This window comes from Cnephaeus nilssonii (assembly GCF_951640355.1).
Source record: "Cnephaeus nilssonii genome assembly, chromosome: 9".
NCBI classification, from domain to species: Eukaryota; Metazoa; Chordata; class Mammalia; order Chiroptera; family Vespertilionidae; genus Cnephaeus; species Cnephaeus nilssonii.
Genome location: NC_137080.1, coordinates 76,607,377 through 76,629,059, shown reverse-complemented (window position 1 = coordinate 76,629,059; position 21,683 = coordinate 76,607,377). Strand labels below are relative to the sequence as shown.

The 21,683-nt window shown below is 45.2% G+C and overlaps 1 protein-coding gene across 1 annotated transcript in view; it reads right to left on the bottom strand.

Moving 5' to 3' along the window:
* Positions 1–21,189, bottom strand: part of GCM1 (glial cells missing transcription factor 1) — a 44,383-nt gene extending 23,194 nt beyond the window's left edge. The window contains exons 1-2 of the mRNA XM_079781513.1: positions 21,070–21,189; positions 20,658–20,974 (exon numbers count right to left, since the gene is read on the bottom strand). The gene's annotated coding sequence lies outside the window, so the exon portion shown is untranslated. The remainder of the gene's footprint in view (positions 1–20,657; positions 20,975–21,069) is intronic.
* Between the last annotated feature and the right edge of the window lie 494 nt (positions 21,190–21,683).

Here is a 21,683-nt window from a genome sequence, read left to right as displayed (position 1 = left end):
CAAGCATAGGTATTACTTTGCATAACTGTAATAAGACTGTATATGCTACTGCTTTTAAGTGGTCATGCTAGTAAGTGTTAGGCCTGGCTCCCCAGCTAAGCTGCTGGTCCTCCTGGCAATGTTTGTTATCCTCCACGTTCCTTCTCCTCACAGAAGAACCTGCTGGAGTCCCAGCTGCCACATCTGACCCATCCTGGTCCCAAGAACTAGCCCTCCTCTGCCGCAGGAGGGAACCGAGGTCCCTGGCTGCACACTGCGCTGTGACAAGACCGAGCAGATATTCCAACTGATAACAGCACCGCTGCTTCCTTAAGGCTACGGTCCCAACGTCCTACCCATTTTCTTCAAGTTAGATCCCTCTGATTGTTAATAACGACAATAACCACAGCAGCCTTCCTCAACGGAACACTTACAATGTGACAGCTGCCCTGATAAACACTGGTCCTTACAGCATCCCTATGAGGTTAATGATGCCCCTTAAAGAGGAGGACATCGAGGCTCAGAGAAATGACACTGCACAGCATGTAGCGGCAGAGCTGGGGTAGGACCCAGAGGGAGCCTGTCGGCCTCGGTCCTGCAGGAACTGCCCGATGCTGTTCCGTATCTGGAGCCTTTTTCCCTGGTCCTGTGAACTCCGAGCCCCATGTCACTTTTTCCAGTCTCTGCCTCCTCCCTGAAGACAGGAATCCTGCCCACAGCCAGGTGGCTAGAGGCCCTGTTGCTTGGTGTCTGACCTCAACCACGGAGGCTTGGATTTCTCAATATCTCTGCTCTTACGTTCCCTGTCACTCTGGGGCCTGCCTGCTGAGATCGTTCTGGCTTCTTTCATCAGTGGTGCTGCTTTAGGCATTTTAGGAAGAACATGTCTTCTTGGTGTAGGACTGTCCCAAGCACTGCGTTCCCAGGACCTAAATGCCAACAACACACCTGAGTCACAAAGTCAGCCATAACCTCAAACCCCCACTTCCAAACGTTTGGAGAGGGCCCCAGGCAGGGTGGCACTGAGGTCTCTAGTTGGTTGGTGGTTCAGGTGGGAAAGCCCTGGGACATGGTGGGGCTCTTTAAGAGATACTGGGTGTGATTTAAAAATATTTAACTCTGAGGCTTGAAATCTGTCTTAGCAATGGAAACTGTGACTAACATATGTATCTATAATACCAAACTCACAACCATAAACCCACATGTCAATCTCCTAAAAGAGGAAAAAACAGACTCTCACATTCAGAGTGGTGGATTGCTTCCCATTTCTTACAAAAATTTTGCTATTCTTTTTGTGCTGAAAGCCAAAAAATGGGATGTTCTGCAGGTTGATAACTATGTGAGTAAAGTCAGAATTGGGAAGACAATTCTGTTTAATGTTGGAAATTAGTAAATCAACGCCAACTTTTTAAAATTTAAGAACTACAGGTCAAAGAAAGCAGGAATATGACCCCACCATTTCCAGCGAGTGAGGAACCACATTTTTTTTTTCATAAAAAAAACACAAAATTTTATGATTACTTTTATAAGCACCAAGTCTGAAGCGCTGGCCATGGGTGGTCATGGGGAGACTGTTCCTGCTGATATCTGGCTCTTGGCGTGGAAGCTACCCATTTTCCGGCTTCAGGGGCTCATGGCTCAGGACTAGAAAGATGGCAGGAATCGAAGGGGGGAAGATGAGGAGGAAAGAGAGCGATCCTGTCCGTAAAACTGCTCATCACCAAGCCCATAGGACAAGAACCCGTTTGAGGAGGGAGGCCCTGCCCACAGCAAGGCTTTTCAGCACCCAGGACTGATTCCTGCTGGCCCAGCACCCACCACTTTGGCAGCCTGACTGCCCTAGCTGGCTCAGCGGTAGTGGAGGCCACCCAGCAAAGGTGGAAGCATCTAGCAGAGCCCATTTGGAAATGGGTGACCAGGGCAACTGAGGCATCCTCTGCAGGAGGCTGTGGAGACCTTAGCAGCTGCCAGTCAACAAAGAGGGCAGGGCAGGGGAGGAAGTGACATCTGCGGGGACCGAGAAGACTCAGGGATGAGCACACACGAGACATCCCTGCAGAAGACACAACCATTGATAACTGGGCCTGGGCTGAGATCCTGAAGGTGGGTCCAAGGGCCAGCCAATAACAGCCTAAAATGCCTCAAGCCACCCCAATTTAAACTCTGAAGCTGGGCAAAACCAAAATTAAAATATTTTTACAAAATTGAAAATATTGTCAGTATTAAAGTTTAAATTGTAAGTAAACAGTTGTTCTTTATATTATGGGATCATTGATAATGTTTATTTCCTTCTTTATATTTATCTATAATTTCCTAAATTTCTCATAAGAAGCATGCATCTTTTTGATCATGTGATGCTTTTTTTTTTTTAAAGGTCAGTGATATAAAGTAAAAACTACTGTTTGTGCATACTTTATAGCAGCAGTTCTCAAACTGCTGAGTCTCAGGATGAGTTTTTACACTCTTGGGAAATAATGAGAATCTCAAAGAGCTTTTGTTTACATGGTTTGTCAATATTTACCATATTAAAAATTAGAACTGAAATTTTTAAACTATCAACCTAAAATAATAGTATTATTAATAATGGCATTATTAATAATACCATTACATTTTAACTCAAATAATAGTTTATGAAAAATAACTGTATCAAAACAGAAATTAATGAGAAAAGTCTAATTGTTTACCATTTTTGCAAATCTCTCTCTTTTTTTAATTTCTTTATTGATTAAGGTGTCACATATTTGTCCTCATCCCCCCATTCCCATCCCCCACCCCTCCCCACGGATGCCCCCACCCCCCTGTTGTCCTTAACCATTGGTTAGGCTCGTATGCATGCACACAAGTCCTTTGGTTGATCTCTCCCCCCTACCCCCACCCACCCCTCCCCTCCCTCTGAGGCCCGACAGTCCGAGCGATGCCTCCTTGTTTCTGGGTCTGTTCTTGTTCATCAGTCTATGTTGTTCATCATTTCCCCTAGATGAGTGAGATCATGTGTTACTAGAAATATACTTATAAGAATCGAATGTGAGACGAGCAATAATAGTTATGCTGATAGGCAAATGAATCAGTCTGTAGTAAGTTTCTTTCTGGACCAACAGTTCTTTTGAGACCCAATTTCAATGTCCACCAGTTCCTTATGTGTACATGTCGGCACTGACTTTTCAGCTCTGGATGGTAGATAAATGGTGGTAATGCAAGTCCGACTCCCTCTGGTTTGGTCTCGCCCGGATGCAGGGGCGCGGCTTCACCTGGACTCAGGGGCGCGCGGCCTCACCCGGACCTGGGACCCAGCATCACCCGGACCCAGGTGCGAGCGGCCTCACCGGGACTCAGGTGTGCGCAGCCTCACCCGGTCCTGGGATCCAGCCTCACCCGGACCGAGGGGCACGTGGCCTCACCCGGACCCAGGGGCGCGTGGCCTCACCCGGACCCAGGGGTGCGGCCTCACCCGGACCCGGGACCCAGCCTCACCCAGATCCAGGGGTGCACGGCCTCACCCGGACCCGGGATCCAGCTTCACCTGGACCCGGGACCCAGCCTCACCTGGACCCGGGACCCAGCCTCACCCGGATCCAGGGGCGCACGGCCTCGCCCGGACCCGGGGGCACGCGGCCTCACCCGGACCCGGGACCCAGCCTCACCCGGATCCAGGGGCGCACGGCCTCACCCGGACCCGGGATCCAGCTACACCCGGACCCAGGGGCACGTGGCCTCACCCGGACCCGGGACCCAGCCTCACCCAGATCCAGGGGCGCACGGCCTCACCCGGACCCGGGATCCAGCTTCACCCGGACCCAGGGGCACGTGGCCTCACCCGGACCCCGGGGCGCGTGGCCTCTCCCGGACCCAGGGGCGCACGGCCTCACCTGGACCCGGGATCCACAAATCTCTTTAATATTTAACCTAATAGAAGATGGTAGGAAATCTTATTCATGCTTTTGCATTCAATCTGTTATGTTCGAGCTTATTCTATAAGCTCTGTGAACGCCACTGCACACTGTGAGAGATTCACAGTGAAGAAAGGCAAATAATATCTTCATATTATGAAAATTGTTTTGATCTGATAAACCTCCTGAAAAGGTCTGGGGGACTCCCCACACCTCTCTCTGGACCACACTTTGAAAATCATTTTCTTTACCTCCTACAAGACACAGTCACAAACAAATCTCACTTGACTCTCACAAAAGCGCTGTGAATCGGGCATGTTTTCAAACAGATGAGGAATCTGACATTCAGAGAGGTTAACCAATGCATCGAAGATCACATGTGCAGATTCCTGCCTTCAGACTCCGAAGCCAGGGCTGGATTCCAGATAACTACCACATCAACTCTGCAAAAGCTTTTGAACCACCTACCTTTTCCCAGATAAGCAACAGCCTGGGTCACTCAAAGAATTTTTACACAGTAATTACAATGGTTAGTATTTTGACTCTAGAATTCGGTAGGGAAATGGAGACCCAGAGAAGTTCCATAAAACAGAGCACGGTGTAGCAGAAATAAGCACAGGTCTTGGGAGGCAGAAGCCCCGAGTCCTGGAAGCCCCTTCTCTACTGAGCGTGTGACCTGAGACCATTTTCTTACCTCCGTGGGCACCAGGAATGCCTCAAAAATGGAATGATATCTCACCTGCCTGAAGGTATGGGCTGGACCAGATGATTGCCCAAGCTCCCTGCTAGTGGAAAGACTGTCATTTACAAGAAATCTCAGTCATGTAGAAGCCTGAGAACAGAATTCAGCTGAAGTGGACTTGCCTTTTGAAAATATAGCTCCTATAATTCTCCCTTTTTCTCTAACATAATATTTGGAACTTAGTATTTATTGAAAGCTATTTCCATCATCTTCCTTAGATCTCCTTCAAACTTTGTCCAGGAAACTCAGCCTTGAGAACAATTCATTGAAATCACTTGAGCCCTAACCGGTGTGGCTCAGTGGATAGAGCGTCGGCCTACGGACTGAAGGGTCCTAGGTTCGATTCCGGCCAAGGGCATGTACCTTGGTTGCAGGCACATCCCCAGTGGGGGGCGTGCAGGAGGCAGCTGGTCAATGTTTCTCTCTCATGGATGTTTCTGACTCTCTATCCCTCTCCCTTCCTCTCTGTAAAAAATCAATAAAATATGTTAAAAAAAAAAGAAATCACTTGAAAAGTCGATATGCAGAAATCCAACGCAATTTAACAAGCCCCACAATGTATAGGATGTCCACTGTTGTGCGGCAGGTGTCTAAGACTCTAAAGAATCATGCACACCTGATTTTATTTCTGGGTATGCACCTGGATTTACTCATTTACGATGCACTGAAGCTGCTTCATTTTTCCCATTGTTTTTTATTGTGGTAAAATATACAAAACATAAAATTTACCATTTTAGCCATCTTTACGTGTACAGTTCAGTGGCATTAAGTACATTCATGTTGTTGTGCAACCGTCACCATCATACATCCCTAAAACTCTTTTCATCTTGTAAAACTGAGACTTTGTACCCATTAAATAACTCCATTTTTCTTCCAGGCCCTGGCAACCACCATTCTACGTTGTGTGTCTATGCATTTGACTACTCTCACTACCTCATATAAGTGGAATCATACGGTATTTGTCCTTTGTGACTGGCTTATTCCATTTAGCATAATATTCCCAAGGTTCACCCTTGTTGTAGCAAGTGTCAGAATTTCCTTTCTTTTTAAGGCTGAATAATATTTCATCATATGTTTATACCATGTTTTGTTTATTCGTTTATCTGCTGATGAACATCTGGGTTGTTTTCACTGCATTTAAGCTGTTCAAGCCTTTGTTTAAAGATTAGAGGAACTACAGAGGCAAAGAAAAAGCAAAATAAAGCTAATGGCAGAAGACATGTTGTCTGTCTATATGAGATTAGGCCTATACACATATATATTTAGGTAACAGTGAAATCATCCCAAGTTCTATTAGAGATCCTATAATGGTGAGAGAAAATCAGCGTAATGTGTCTGGGGAAGGTAGAGTTGTGCCGTTTGGGTAGGAAGAGCTTGCTCTTTGATCCTCATGCTTAGTTTAGAAGAAGTAGATATGAAGTTGATTAAATGGATGATGGTTGGCCTAGAGCAAAGCTATGAAATGGTCAAATTAACTGCCCATGAGTGCTCCGGCCGGTTTGGGTGTCCTCTCCGAGTGCCCTCGGCTTGCACCTTTCTCAGCTCGCTTGGCCCTCAAACTGTACTGTATGTCCAGCCCTACCCTGCGCCATCTAAGCCCCCTTTTCAGATAATGCCCCATTCTCTGCCTATTTTTCCTCCGTTTTCCATCAAAACTTGCCCATTTAAAACTTCTGGTTAAAAAAGGCAGATTGCCCATAGACATTTATTTCCCCCTTTTTTCCAAAACCATTAGAGTAATTGTAAAGGTATTTAAAATGCTGTTAGGGAAAAAAAGAATTTTTTTAAGAGAAACAGAGCAAGGAGGACATAGATTTTGATGATTTTTTGGAAAACAAAGTAAACATCAGAGGAACCAACTCATGAAGGGGAGAATGTGGAGGTGGATATTGAAGAAAAAAGAGCCCGCTGGCTCACAGGCTTAGTGCTGGAGACCCCAGGGACCAGGAATTGCCAGACTTGAGTGAGCACTAGCATTAGTGAATGACTGAGCTATTGGGTCATTCTCCCCATCTACTCAACAGACAACAATCCCTCCCAACCAACGGGACAGCTGAAATTTGTTCTGGAAAATGGAATAACCCAAGCTTCAAATTTGGAGAAATTTGAAATCTGGGGACATAAAGAACAAGGGAAGGTTGGGATGAACACCAGGCTGCAATTAACATGATTAAACAAAACTCTACAAATTAACTGTGGAGACCTCAGCCCTTTCCCCACCCTGCCTGCAGATCAGCCATGGGCCTATTCTTTAACTTCATTCTGACTGTAAGAAATGGGTGACCCTTCTTTTCTGAAGAAATGAAAAGCCTTAGAAAAAAGAAGTGCAAATAGTTTGTGATTCCATAGTAAAATGTACAGCTCAATTATCAATTCCCTTAAATAGAACCCACCAGTCAACACGCTTAATCTACACACACAGAGCTTCAAATCAGCTTTTTATTTTTTTAAATACGTTTTTATTGATTTTTAGAGAGGGGAAGGGAGAGGGAGAGAGAAAGCAATAGAAACATCTATCAGTTGCCCCCTACTGAGGATCGAGCCTGCAACCCTGGCATGTGCCCTGACCAGGAATTCAACTGGTCACCTCCTGGTACCTGGGCTGATGCTCAACCAAATGAGCCACACCAGCTAGGCTCAAATCAGCTTTTAAAAAAGTGATCTCACACTTTAAACATGAAAAAAATAGTCAAAGATGACTACACATTTGGGGAAAGCCTCCAAGATGAAAGAGAGATTTTAGCCTGGCTGGTGTGGCTCAATGGTTGAGCATTGTCCAAGAAGTCACTGGTTTGATTCCCAATCAGGGCACATGCCAGGGTTGTGGGCTCAATCCCCAGTAGGGGGCATGTAGGAGGTAGTCAATCAATGTTTCTCTTTCATTGATATTTTTATCTTTCTATAGAGACATATTCTTAAAAAATTCTAACCACCTGGAAATTTTAAGGAAGGAAGGAAGGAAGGAAGGAAGGAAGGAAGGAAGGAAGGAAGGAAGGAAGGAAAGAAGGAAGGAAGGAAGGAAAAGAAGAAAGGAAGGGAGATTTTGAAATCAACCAACCAAGCCTTGGGGGAAGAAGGGTAGAGGAAGATACCCTAACTATGCCACTAAAATCCCTGTGGGTAGAACAACCAAGATGCTACAGAAGAAAAAAAGGGCTCTGAGAAATTATAACAGTCAGAATGAGAAATTTATAAAAAGTAGGAAATTGAAATCAGGGAAACCTACCAACCAGAAAGTTAACCCAAAAGTCAAACAGAACAAACACAGGAAATAAACTTAGAGGATCAGACTAGAAAATTCACCCAATTAAAATTAAAAGGTGCCAGAAGAAGAAATATTTGAAGTGGAAAAGAGAGAAAAAACAACAAAGTGATACAAGAAATTTTCCCAAAATTGAAAGACATGAGACTATAGACTGAGAGTTCTACTGAAAGCTCAACATGATAAGCGAAAAAGACCTGCCCTTGACATATTATTGAAAGCTTAAGGACAAACAAACAAACCAATAGCTGGTTACATGCAAAAGACAGGAAATCTGAATTTTGCTGGATTGTTCCAAGGCCCCAACTCCAGAAAACCAGAAGATGGACTAATGCTTCCAAAATTCCAAGAGAAAAGCATCTCCAACCCAGAATTCTATGTGAGCCACATTAGTCAAATGTGAGAGAAGAACAGAAATATTTAAAAACATGCAAGGGCTTTAAAATTTTTCTTCCTGTGAACTGGAAGCCTCAGAAGGATATGTTCACCAAAATAAGGGTAACGGATGAGAAGAAAGGGCTCCAGGGGGCAATAAAGGAAAGTCCGGGATGATGGTGTAAGGAAGTTCCAGCAGGGCAGGTAAGCAGAAGGCCATATTCATAAACAGAGGATTCTGGGAGAAAGATCATGATGGTTAATTTGTGTGTGTGCATGTGTATCAACTTGGCTAGGCCAAGATCCCTAGATATTTGGGCAAACTCCAGTCTAGATGTTGCTGTGCCATTATTTTTTTAGGTGAGATTAACATTTAAACAATACATTTGAGGAACGTGGACTATCCTCCATAACACAGGTGGGCCTCATCCAATCGGGTGAAGGCCTTCAGAGAAAATCTACTCATGCCCCCTGAGGAGCAGGGAGTTCTGTATCCAGACTGCCTTCAGAGTTGAGCTGCAATAGCCAGCTTCTGGGTCGCCAGTCTGCCAGCCTACCCTGCAAATTTTGGATTTGCCAGTCTCCACAATCATGTGATCCAATTCCTTAAAACAAAACCTCTCTTTTTGTGTGTATATATACACATCTCATTCGTTCTGTTTCTCAGGAGAATGCTAGCAAATACAGAGGTCTACAGGAAAAAAGGAGAAGCAATGCTTTGGCAAGTATGGTAAGTACTATTGACCAGTGTGTGGCAGATTCAGTAAAATACACTAATTATGGGTACATAGAAAACCAGGCAAATGAAAAACATGAGGCAATTATGAACTCCAGGCAAAATAAAGGATTGTACCTCAGCAATATTTGTCAAAGTAATGCAAATGCCTACCAATGACTAACCAAAATATTTATATAATTATCTGGGGAGAGGGGAATGAATTAGCAATATCTAAAATGGATAAATGAAAAATACAATATAAACAAACCATTCAGAAACAAAGATAAATGTTGGGAGAAACTTCCAAAAATACCAGGGTAACCCGGCTGGTGTTGCTTAGTGGTTGAGTGTCACCCCATGAATCAGGTCAGGGCACATACCCTGTTTGCATGCTCATTCTCCAATGGGGGAGCACGCAAGAGGCAGCTGATCAATGATTCTCTCCCTCTCTCTTCCTCTCTCTGAAATCAATAAAAAATATAATAATAATAAAAAAGACCAGGGTAATTTCCCTTGGGTATAGGGGTAGGAGAAAGGAAAGACAGATAAGCTATTTGCAGTTTTGCTATTAGCCTTTTTTATTATTCGAATTTACATTCAGTTATTACTTTGGTAAAATTAAAATTAACTGAAAAATATTTGCCCACTTGCAGCTCTATCCTTTTTGGGCCCAGCTGCTAGATAACTAATCTGATATATTAATAAAATAAAGCCTAAGGTATATTGTCTAATCCTATCAGCAATTTAAAAAGAGTTTCAATACTATTATACTAAGACAGGGGTTGAGAACCTTTTCTCTGCCAAGGGTCATTTGGATATTTATAACATCATTCACCTAATATAATTCACTTAATGTAAATCTGTGTCGCTATGAAAAAAGCTCCTCGATTTATTGAATTTTGAGTCCCACCTGCGGTTGCCTTGGCAGGGCCAGGCCAAACGATTCTGTGGATACAGCCCATGGGAGGGACATTTCCCCGCGCCTGTACTAAAAGGACTGCTTGTAAACATTTTAATGAAGACAGGGAATATGTGTGCAATATGGGGAACATTCAAGGTTTCTCAAACCAACCACTGGGTGATGAGTACATGATGTGAGGCCTAGGGCATTATGGGGTCTCAGTACACATCTAACATGAATTGTGAGACAAAGCACAAAACCCATGCTCAGGATAGCTCAGGGGATAGTGCCCCATCTATGTGGAAGTATGGGGGTAGGGAAGAAGTGGGGGACACAGTGCAGACCCTCGCGTTTAAAATATTTCCTGCATTGGTTTTTCACAGATGTTTGACATTCAGTGACTTTCATTTCCTTGGCTCTTGAGAGCTTTTTGATATTTGAAGTTGCCTACTAAGAAGAAAACCTTTCCATGGAGTGTTTCTTACTTTGCTTCCTACTGAGAATGAGAATGGAAAACTAAGGGGTGGGGAAAGGCAGAGGTGGTGGCCCCAGAGAATCAGCCTTTGATCAGGTCATTGTTTCTACCACTAACTCAGAGGGACAGTGAGAAACTGGCTGCAGATATGGGCCTGGCATGTTTGCAGTAGCAGCCACTGGTCAGAAGGTGGCAGGCTTGTCTTATCTGGTGCCTGCTTCCTGCCTGAGCCCTGGGGTGTGCAGTGTAGAGCAAGCAGGGCCAGCTCAGAGGCTTGACAACTCTGAGCCACAAAAAGCATTTTTATTACATTGCTGCTGTGATTACAGTGAGCAGGCAGCAGATATTTGTTTGAACAAGTCAACTCTATGGCCAATCATTAAGATCACTCCCTTGAAAACACCAGCACCTTTGCAGGTACCACAGCCCTGGGTCATTCCCCTCTCAGCTTACCCTACTCCTGGCCCCTTGCAGCAAAAGGGCCAGAGCAAACACCATACTGACTGCTGTCACTTTAAACCCGTGTGCATAAGTATCACGCCTGGGCCCTTATTCATCCTGTATTTTTCCCAGGGCATTCACTCTCACTCCCCCTCCTCAATAACCTTTTCACATGTTTAGCTCACTCTGCAGAGCTCCAACCCCTCACTGTGCTAATGGGCTTGCATCCCACTTCGCTGAGAAGCAGCTGGAAGAGAAGTGCCAACATCCACACCCTTACACTTGAGTTGGCATTGCTGATGGTCACTGGAAATGAAGTTCCCTGGCTCCGAAGGGCAGCCCTGCCAGTGCCCTCAGTGAATCCCTGCTCATCGCCATGGGAACAGGGCTCCAGCCATCTTCCACCTTTTCCTCCCACATCATTCATTCTCCTCTCTCTACTCTGTTACTCTAATTAACACATAAACTTGCTGTTATCTATCCCATCCTTATTTATAATCCCTCTTTGGCCCCAATTACCCATCATCTGTGGCCTCATCTCTCTCCTCCCTTTTCTGGCTGATACTGTCTCCAGCCCTTCCTGTGATTCTTGGTTAAACCCACGGCTATCAGGCTTTTGCTCAGGCCATGAAACTCCTCCTGGCCTCCACCATCACCTACATCCAAGGGTCAATTCTTTGTCCTCATCTTAACTTTATCTATAGAAAGCACTAGACACTAGTTGAGTTATTGCTGCTCTTGGAAACACATTCGTGAGCTCCCAGGTAGCCACAATCTGGCTTCACCTCCTCCCTTCATTCTTTGCTGACTCTACCCTTTCTCCCCAATCTCTTATTCCTAAACTCAGTCCTTCAATTTTTTCCTAAACATAATCTCCCTCCCTTGGTGAGCTCCTCCAGTCTCGTGACTTTATACCACTTAGATATTACAATCCTCAAGCATATACCTCAGCTCAGACTTCTCCCCTAAGTGCTGTCCTCACCACCTGCCATCACCACCCAGTGGACACCCCAAACGATATCCTGATATTCCACTGCTCTGTCCACAGTCTTTCTGATGGCAATTCCGCTCCTCCAGTTTCTGAGGCAAAAATCATTGCAGGCATATTTGATCCCTTCCTTTCTCTCACATCCCATGTCTAATTCTGCAGGACATCTTGTGGACTCTACACTCAAAGTATAGCTGGAGTCCAACCACATCTCACCATCTGCATACTACCACCCTATGTTAAGCCACCATTATCTCCCCCCAGAAGGTCTCCTGCTTCCATCGTGAGCTCCCACAATTTAATCTCAACACAGCAACCAGAGTAATCCATTTTATTTTATTATTTTGTTGATTTAAGATAGGAAGGGAGAAGGAAAGAAATAGAAACATCAAGGATGAGAGAGAATCATTGATTGGCTGCCTCCTGCACACCCTCTAGTGGGGATGAAGCTGGCAACTAGGTCATGTGCCCAGACCAGGAATTGAACCATGACTTCCTGGTTCATAGGTTGATGCTCAACCACTGAGCCACACCAGCCAGGCCAGAGTAATCCCTTTTCAAAAAGCCAGATCATGTAATTCCAGCTCTAAACTCTGTGAGGGCCCCATTTCAATTAAAAAAAAAAAAGCCAAAGTCCTTAGAATGAGGACAACTCTAAACCTCACTGTCCAAAAGAAATATAGCAGGAGCCACTTGTGACATTATAAATTTCCTGGTAGCCATAAAGGAAAATAAATTTTGGTTGTTTATTTTATTTAACATAGTATCTCTAAAATACTATCATTTCAATGGAGAATCCATATGAGAATTGAGAAATTTTACATTCTTGTTTTCATTCCAAGTCTTCGAAATGTGTGTCATTAGTCATACAGTACATTCCATGTGGACTAGTCACATGTCAATAGCTCAACATCATGTGTGGCTAGAGGTGCACTGTGCAGCTCGAGCCCACATCTCTCTGATTGGCCTCCTGCTCCCTCCGCCTTGCTCACAGGTCCAGGCCACTGGGCAGGCCTTGCACCTCAGGATCTTTGCACGGCCTGTTCCCTCTGCCCTCCCCCGCCCCCCACCCTGAGGTTATCATCCTGATACAAGGCCATCCTATTTAAATTGAAACCAGCACACTTCCCATCCTGACACTCCCAATTCCTTTTACCTGCTGTAAGTTTATGACCTTCTAAAAGATCATTGCCCTGGTCAGTTTGGCTCAGTGACTAGAGCTTCAGCCTTCAGACTGAAGGGTCCCAGGTTCGATTCTGGTCAAGAGCCTGGGTTGCGGGCATGCAGGAGGCAGCCAATCCATGATTCTCTCTCTCTCTCTCTCCCTCCCTCTCTGAAATCAATAAAAATACATTTAAAAAAATAAAATTAACATACTCATCATGTATTCTCTATTTTCTCACATGAGACCATAAGCTCCACAAGGGAGGTGCCTATTTTGGTCCGTGGTGTGTTCCCAGCATTTACAACACTGTCTGGCACAGAGTGGTCACTCAATAAATGCTTCTTGACGGAATGAATTAATGAGAACCTAAATCTATCTTCCCACGAGGGTGTTCGGGTCAGGGCTTGCAGCCAGTGTCTCACGGAGTACAACAGCAGTGGTGAACTTGGAGAGATTGCAATGAGAGCTATTTCATCTGTTGGCAATCACTGAAAGACAAGGCAAGGCTAGGCTCAATGCCACAAGCATTTTTTCTGAGTGTCCACTGTGTGGACAGCTGTGGGGAGCAGTAATGCCATGATCATCATAAGGACATGCTCCATGTCCTTCAGGCCTGGATTTAACCCAGTGCCAAAGAGGGATTGATAGAGAACAATTTCAATTTTTTGGAAAGAACCTATGAATAATCTGCACTATATACAATGAATTGGACTGTCTTGAGAAGTCTAACTATTGCCCCAAATCTAGAAATAACTATTGCTGAGATTTGGGTTCTGTTTCTAAAAATCTGTTCCTACCACTCAGTGATTGCCCCCTATCTCTTATCCTGTCAGTAAAACTCTTCAAGGTTAAACACTATCTGGTCATCTCTGCAAAAGGTGTGGAGGTGTTGGCCAAAATTAGTCTGATTATTCCATGAGGAAACTGAGGCTCAGAGATGCTAATTCACTTGCCCCAGGTCGCATATCTCAATAAGTGGTCAAAGGTAGCCTAGGCCCTAGGGGATTCCAAGTGTTTTCTACAACAGTTCCATACTCATTCGTTCATTCAACATCGATTGCTCTCTCCAACCTGTGGAGCTCTGCTAGGAATGAGCACACAGCTGTGCACAATACCCCCCCTTCCCCCCCGCACCGCTCTGCTCTCTGTGAACTTAGTCCCTGGGGTTCTGTTAGAAGGTTTGTCACCATCGCCTACCACCCCCTTTCACTAAATCTTTGCTCTCCAGGCCCCAGTAAGGATCTCTGTGGGTGCTAGTTTGTTGCTTCTCTGTAGACTCTGCGGGTTTTCCAGAACTTGTTACATCATAGTTATGCAAATCACCTAGTCATTTTCCAGTTCTGATTGGATAACGAGGCAGAGCTTACTTTCTTAAGTGGCCCCATATGGTAGCCAGCATCTTGCAGGGTGGGCTGTAATTTGAAAACCAAACAACTCTAAAGCCCCCTTTCTGTCTCCTTTGCCTTCCAGTTTGTTCCCAAATCCCAGTTACAACCTGTGTGTGTATACATGATGAGGGCAGTAGTGTGAGCATACAGTGCAGAGACATTCATTAGCAAACAATGTATGCTCCCCTCCTCCCTTCCTCTTAAGGGTCTGAACTTCACCTCCACCTCACCCAGCTCTTGCTGGCCCCTCCCTAAGTCCTCCTAGAGTCAGCCTCCAACCTCAGTGCCAGCCACAGCCATCCCATGCATATTTTAAGGGCTCAACCTTCCTCTTTATTTAGTTTGGTTTTACTCACTTGTTCCAGGCAACCCGAAAGTATTTTCTAAATTACTTTCATTTAAAAAGTAACCAGAAGATTAGGAAAGCTTAAAATAACAATGACAACAACAAAAAGAGAAACTGCAATTTACCCAACCCTAATTTATGTGATATCATAGCATAATGTGTTTCAAGTATTCAAAATGCTTTCATATTCAGGTGTCAAATAGGACTAGGTTAACTGATTTCATTGATTTTGCTACTTTACTTCACAGGGGAAGAGAGGGATATTAAATTAGTGTTCCTAAATATCTTATAAGTATCTTAATGTGACATTCAAAGCCTCTTTGATCTAGTTCTAGATGGACTTTCCATATCACTCTACACTGGAACACTCTGATTCACCATTATTTTATGTCCCTACACAGTGCTGGGCGCATGGACACGGGGCAAGCATGCAGTTACTTCAGTCATCTTATGGCATGTAAATATGCTGTTGATGTGCGTGATACCCTTGAACAGTCAATTCCTTACTTCTAATGACTTTGGAAAGACCACTGTCTTCCACCCAATGCCACTGATTTATCTCAGTGATTGAACCCTCAACCCTCAATCTTGGTGGCTGCAAATGCTCATAATCTCGATGTCAAGGATCCAGTTCTGTCTCACTCTTTCTGGTAGCTCTCTCCAACACGCTTTCCCCCGAAAAACCTCTGATCTATCGGTGATCCCAATTTGAAAAGCTCCCTCAACTGTGTTATGTTTTCTCTTCCTCCTAATCATGGAATATTCTTATTCTAAAAAATCAGATGTTGTTTATCTTAAGTTCAGATTTAACTAGGCCTCCTATATTTTTTAAATTTATCTTTATTGTTAAAAGTATTATCAATGTCTCTATTCCCACCCCCGGCACCATTGACCCCTTCCACCCCATTACTCCCCTTCCAGGCCTTCATGGCACTATTGTCAGTGTCCATGTGTTATGCACATATGCATATAAGTTCTTGGTATCTTAATGCGTCTTTAACCACTCTAATATAAACTCTCAACTCCTTTGGTCTCCTCCTACTTGCAACTTCCTGACAAAACCACAGCGTGTTAAAGCCCAACTTTTTGCCCAGCTCAGTTGGGAGGTCACAGTTTGATTCCCAGTCAGAGCACGTGCCTGGGTTGTGGCTCAATCCCCATATAGGGGGCATGCAGGAAGCAGCCAATCAATGATTCTCTCTCATCATTGATGTTTCTATCTCTCTCTCCTTCTCCCTGAAATCAATAAAAACATATTTTTAAAAAGTCCAATGTGCAGCTGATTGTGCTGGAGAAAAACACAACCCCACTGAACAGAGCTCACTTCACGTTCATGCCCGAAAACCTCCAAAAGGGTCTTAATGCTACATGAAAAATCATTCTCTCCCCCCCTCCTCTCTCTCTCTCTCTCTCTCTCTCTCTCTCTCTCTCTCTATATATATATATATATATATATATATATATATATATTCCTAGTCAATGCATGCTTTGTATTTTATGCCTTTGTTTCTCTCCTAAAATCTTCTATACCAACTCTCAGGGTTCTACTTCACTGAGAAAATCTAAGTACTCAGGAGAAGTTCCAGACTCCTCTCATTACTTATATTCAATTGGGGGGGTCGGCAAATTAGGGCCGTGGTCCAAATCTATCCCACTGCGAAAATTATATAAAATAAAAATTTTAGTGAGCCTAAATGAAGTTGCATTGCCCCTTCATTCAGGTATTATCTATGGTGCTTTCAGAGCCTCAGCACAATAGTTGTGCCAAAAACATATTTGCCATCGGTCCTTTACAGAAAAGTTTGCTGACCCTTCGTCTATCTGTGCTCTAGTCCAAAGTCACTTAATCTATTCCTTCTCCCCTACTCAAGAATATTATCCCACTTTCTACCCAATTCTGCACCATCAGCTTTTCCCCATCTACTACTGAATTACTCCTATGAGTGTGCCCAAAAGCTGTTATTTCTCCAATCTTAAACAAACAAGCAAACACTTCTTTCCTTGTTATCTCCCCTCTGTCTCTACCAGTTACTGCTCTCATTTGCAGCAAAAATCCCCCAAGAGTAATATACATTTGAGGGCCACAATTCTTCCCCAAATTCCTCTTAACCATCCCTATCACTCTACACAGACTGCTTGCATCAGCTACCAATGGCCTCTGCGAAGCTACACTCGTCAGCCAATGCTCCTTCTCATCTTACCTGATCCATGGGCAGCATGTGACTCAGTGGATCACTCTGTCTCAAAGCTCTGTTTTCACTTGGCTTCCGAGATACCACACCCCTTGATTTGTCTCCTACGGACTGGATGCTTCCTCCTAGGCCTTTGCTCCTGGTTCCTCTTTTTCTCTTATCACAAGAGGGCCCCAGGACCTCCTCTCCTACTCCTGCTCTCTCCTTCAGTCCTGCAGCGTGAAGAGCCACCTCTCAAGCTCATGACTCCCACATTTACACCCCAGCTCAGACCTCTCTCCTGAGACCCCCGCTGCATTTTATCCAACTGCCTACCTGGCATCACATGTGAGCACCTAATAGACATTGCAAACTCAACCTTCCAGTCCAAACACCAGTCTGAGCTAACCTCCAGGCTCCTCTCCACACCCAACCTCCCTTCCCTCCCTCCATTACTGGCAATGGGATCCTTCCTTTTCAGTCCTAAATCTTTGTGATCGTTCTTGACCACTCTCTTTCTTTCATGTTCCACTTGGTCTGTCTGGAAAGTCTCTATTGGCTCCCTGTTCACAATTTACACAGCAACTAAGCATTACTCACCTGACCTTACTTCACCTCATCTTCTCTCAACCAGATTACCGAAACCCCCTCCCAGCAGTTCTCCCTGATTCCTCCCTTGCCTTCTAGTCTCTCCACCCAGCAGCCAGAGAAATCCTTTTAAAAGGAAGTCAGAGCAAAACCCAAAGTCCTTTAATCGCCTACCAGGCTCTCCTTGATCTGGCTTGCTGCCTCCCTACCCCTCACCTTTTACTTATTTTTTAAATGTATTTTATTGATTTTTTACAGAGAGGAAGGATAGAGAGTTAGAAACACCGATGAGAGAGAAACATCGATCAGCTGCCTCCTGCACACACCCCACTGGGGATGTGCCCGCAACCAAGGTACATGCTCTTGACCGGAATCGAACCTGGGATCCTTCAGTCTGCAGGCTGACACTCTATCCACTGAGCCAAACCGGTTAGGGCTCTACCCCTCACCTTTTAATCCACCTCCTATCGTCTCCCCTAATCCCCGTGGCACGGCTCACTGCTGTGCTTTCAAAACAAGACAGGCCTGCTCCAGGGCCTTTGCGCTGGCTGTTCCCTCTACCTGGAAGGCTTTTTTCCCCAGACATCTTCATGGTTAGCCTCTGTCACCTTCAGGTCTGAGATGTCACCTTTCATTGTGACCAACCTTAACCTCCTGATCCCTCAGTCCTGCTCTACTGTATGACATTGCTCTGTTAACCTCTTACACCTCATACCGACTATGCTATTTACCATTATGTTGACTCCACAAGCCAATTATTTGTCACTTTGGTTATTGAGTTCCAAGTGTTTGAAAGTAAAAAGTGCTCAATAGTTGAATGAAAAAATTAAATGTCTACTTGCTAATGAATTTGCCTTTTTTTTAAAAACTTAGTTTTCAATAACCTTGAGAGTCATCTGTTATCTCCATTTTACTTTGTTAAGTTAATTGAATAAGGAGGCCAGTGGACTGAAGTAGCTTTAATGCTTTGGTGGCCTACAAGAGCAAACCCAAACCCAAGCCTGCAATGCCTTAAAGCAGTTATTTTCAACCTTTGTCATCTCACAGCACACAAAAATTAATTACTTAAATTTTGTGGCGCAGCGAAAAATACATATTTCTTGTCGATCTGACAAAAAATAGGTATACTTTTGCCCTAACGGGTTTGGCTCAGTGGATAGAGCATCGGCCTGCAGACTGAAAGGTCCCAGGTTCGATTCCGGTCAAGGGCATGTACCTTGGTTGCGGGCACATCCCCAGTAGGAGGTGTGCAGGAGGCAGCTGATCGATGTTTCTCTCTCATCGATGTTTCTAACTCTCTATCCCTCTCCCATCCTCTCTGTAAAAAATCAATAAAATATATTTTAAAAAAATATAGGTATACTTTTGATTCATTCACACCGAACAGCTATTGCTGTGTTGGCTGTTGTCATTTTTTTATTTGACAATCTAAGGAAAAAGAGGTCAGTGCCGCTTACTAATATCAGGTATCACATGTTTTAAAATTTTTGTGGCACACCAAGGTGCTTTGGCTTCGGCATGCCGCCAGGGTACACCAGTGCGCCGCCGCCGCCAGGGTACACCAGTGCGCCGCCGCCGCCAGGGTACACCAGTGCGCCGCCGCCGCCAGGGTACACCAGTGCGCCGCCGCCGCCAGGGTACACCAGTGCGCCGCTGCCGCCGCCGCCGCTGCTGCTGGAGTACACCAGTGCGCCGCCGCCGCCGCCAGAGTACACTAGTGCACCACCACTGCTGCCGCGGTACGCCAGTGCACCCGGATATACCAGTGCGCCGCTGCCAGGGTACACCAGTGCACCACCACTGCTGCTGTGGTACACCAGTGCGCCCCCCGCCACCGCCGCCAGGGTACACCAGTGCGCCGCTGCCGCCGCCGCCGCTGCTGCTGGAGTACACCAGTGCGCCGCCGCCGCCGCCAGAGTACACTAGTGCACCACCACTGCTGCCGCGGTACGCCAGTGCACCCGGATATACCAGTGCGCCGCTGCCAGGGTACACCAGTGCACCACCACTGCTGCTGTGGTACACCAGTGCGCCCCCCGCCACCGCCGCCAGGGTACACCAGTGCACCCGGGTACACCAGTGCGCCGCCACCGCCGCGGTACACCAGTGCGCCCGGATATACCAGTGCGCCGCCGCGGTACACCAATGCACCGCCACCGCCCGGGGAAAACCAGTGCGCCCGGGTACACCAGTGCGCCCGGGTACACCAGTGCGCCGCCACCACCGCGGTACACCAGTGCACCTGGGTACACCAGTGCGCCGCCACCGCCGCGGTACACCAGTGCGCCCGGATATATCAGTGCGCCGGATATATCAGTGCGCCGCCGCGGTACACCAATGCACCGCCACCGCCCGGGTACACCAGTGCACCGCCACCGCCGCGGTACACCAGTGCACCCCGGCACTGCTGCCTTAAGGTTAAGAAATCAAAACCTAGCCCAGCCATCACGGCTCAGGGTTGAGTGTGGACCTATGAATCAGGAGGTCATGGTTTGATTCCTGGTCAGGGCACATGCCCAGGTTGCAGGCTTAGGGCAGCCGAGGAGGGGGGCAGCGGATCAATGATGCTCTCTGGTCATTGATGTTTCTATCTCTCCCACCCCTTTCCTCTGTGAAATCAACAAAAATATGTGTTTTAAAAAGATACTAAAATCTAAAGGTAACCAATCACAAACACCTAATTAGGCTTTAAGCTGTAAGCCAAATAAGGCAGCTCCTCACGACTTACAATTCCTGATTCAATTTGATTTTTGCTCAAATAAATTCTTCATATTTTTAGTTCCCGTCATTTCATCTTTTAAAAACCTATAAGTACACCAACTGTTAGCAAATTTAAGTAACTTGCACAAATCATACGTTAAGTTGAACAGTGAAATTAAGGATCTTGGTCTTTTTTTAAACCCAGAAATAGTGTTTTTTCAGCCTTCTGCATGGCTGCCTCCGTGTTCCTGTGCTGCCAAATCCACTAGCGCCAAAGACGCACCTTTGTCATCCACCAGTAAAGCAAATTTCTGTACATCAAAGCAGAACTTCCCAAAATAACAGCAAAGAAAAGTTAAGAGTTTCCATTTGTTCCTAAAATAACATAAATTTCAAAGGAGGACCTATGTAATATTTTGAACAATAAATATTTTAAAAAATATTTTAAGAAAACATAACAAATTTAAAAGCATTTAAATGGGTAGAAATCTTTTAAAAATACGTGAAGTAAACATGGAACAAAGCACTTACTTTGATCAGGTTTAATGACTTCCTTGATGCAGTTGTGGTTGAATAGAATCACGATGAACTTGGTGAGAGCTGATTAGAGGTTTTGGGGACCCGAAAGCAATGTAGAACTAAAAAAGAGTGGAGGAACCCTGCTGAGTGGCGCAGTTGGTTGGAGCGTCATCCTGAACACCAAAAGGTCTTGGGCTTGATTCCTGGTTAGGGCACGTACCCAGGTGGTGGGTTAGATAGATTCCCTATTGGGGAGCCTGGAGTAGGCAGTCAATTAATGTTTCTCTCACATCAATGTTTCTCTCCCACATCAATGTTTCTCTCTTCATCTAAAATAAATAAATAAATAAATATCAATAAAAACATCCTCACGTGAGAAAAAAAAAAAAAGGAAAATGGAAAAAAATAAGAGAGAAAATGCTACCGAAAGAGCATTTTTGAGACAGATGACATTCCTTAGGCCACTAGAGGCTGATGATCAGAGAACCTTTCTTCGTCTTTTGTCTTCAGGAGAACCAAACACCATCTCCAAACCGATACCTTTAACCTACAGGAGACAACCAGGACAAAACCAGAGGGAAAAAAGGTGCTGCCTCTCATTCCTGGGCTTTTCAATCCAAAACTCAAGCTCCTCCCACTTCCACAGCTGGGCGTCCTCTCATTTGCATCAGAAGCTTTGGAGAAGGGACACCTGGGAACCTGGGAAATTGAAAACCAAACTGCGTAAAAGGCATGGCATGCCTCCAATTGTGGTGATGGCTGGCGTTGGCCCTAAGATTTGTAGGGAAAGGGGAGAGGGACAATTTTATGTCACCATTAATTCTCATTTAAAATCAATATTAAAACTGCATAATTTCTACAAGTTAATCATTGAACACAAGAAGCATCAATATGGCTAGTAGTGCTCAGTGAAGAGAGCATTGGCTCTGCAGACTGAAGGGTCCCGGGTTCAATTACGTTCAAGGGCATGTACCTCAGTTGCAGGCTCCTCCGGTCTAGGCGCGTACAGGAGGCAGCCAGTTGATGTGTTTCTGTCAC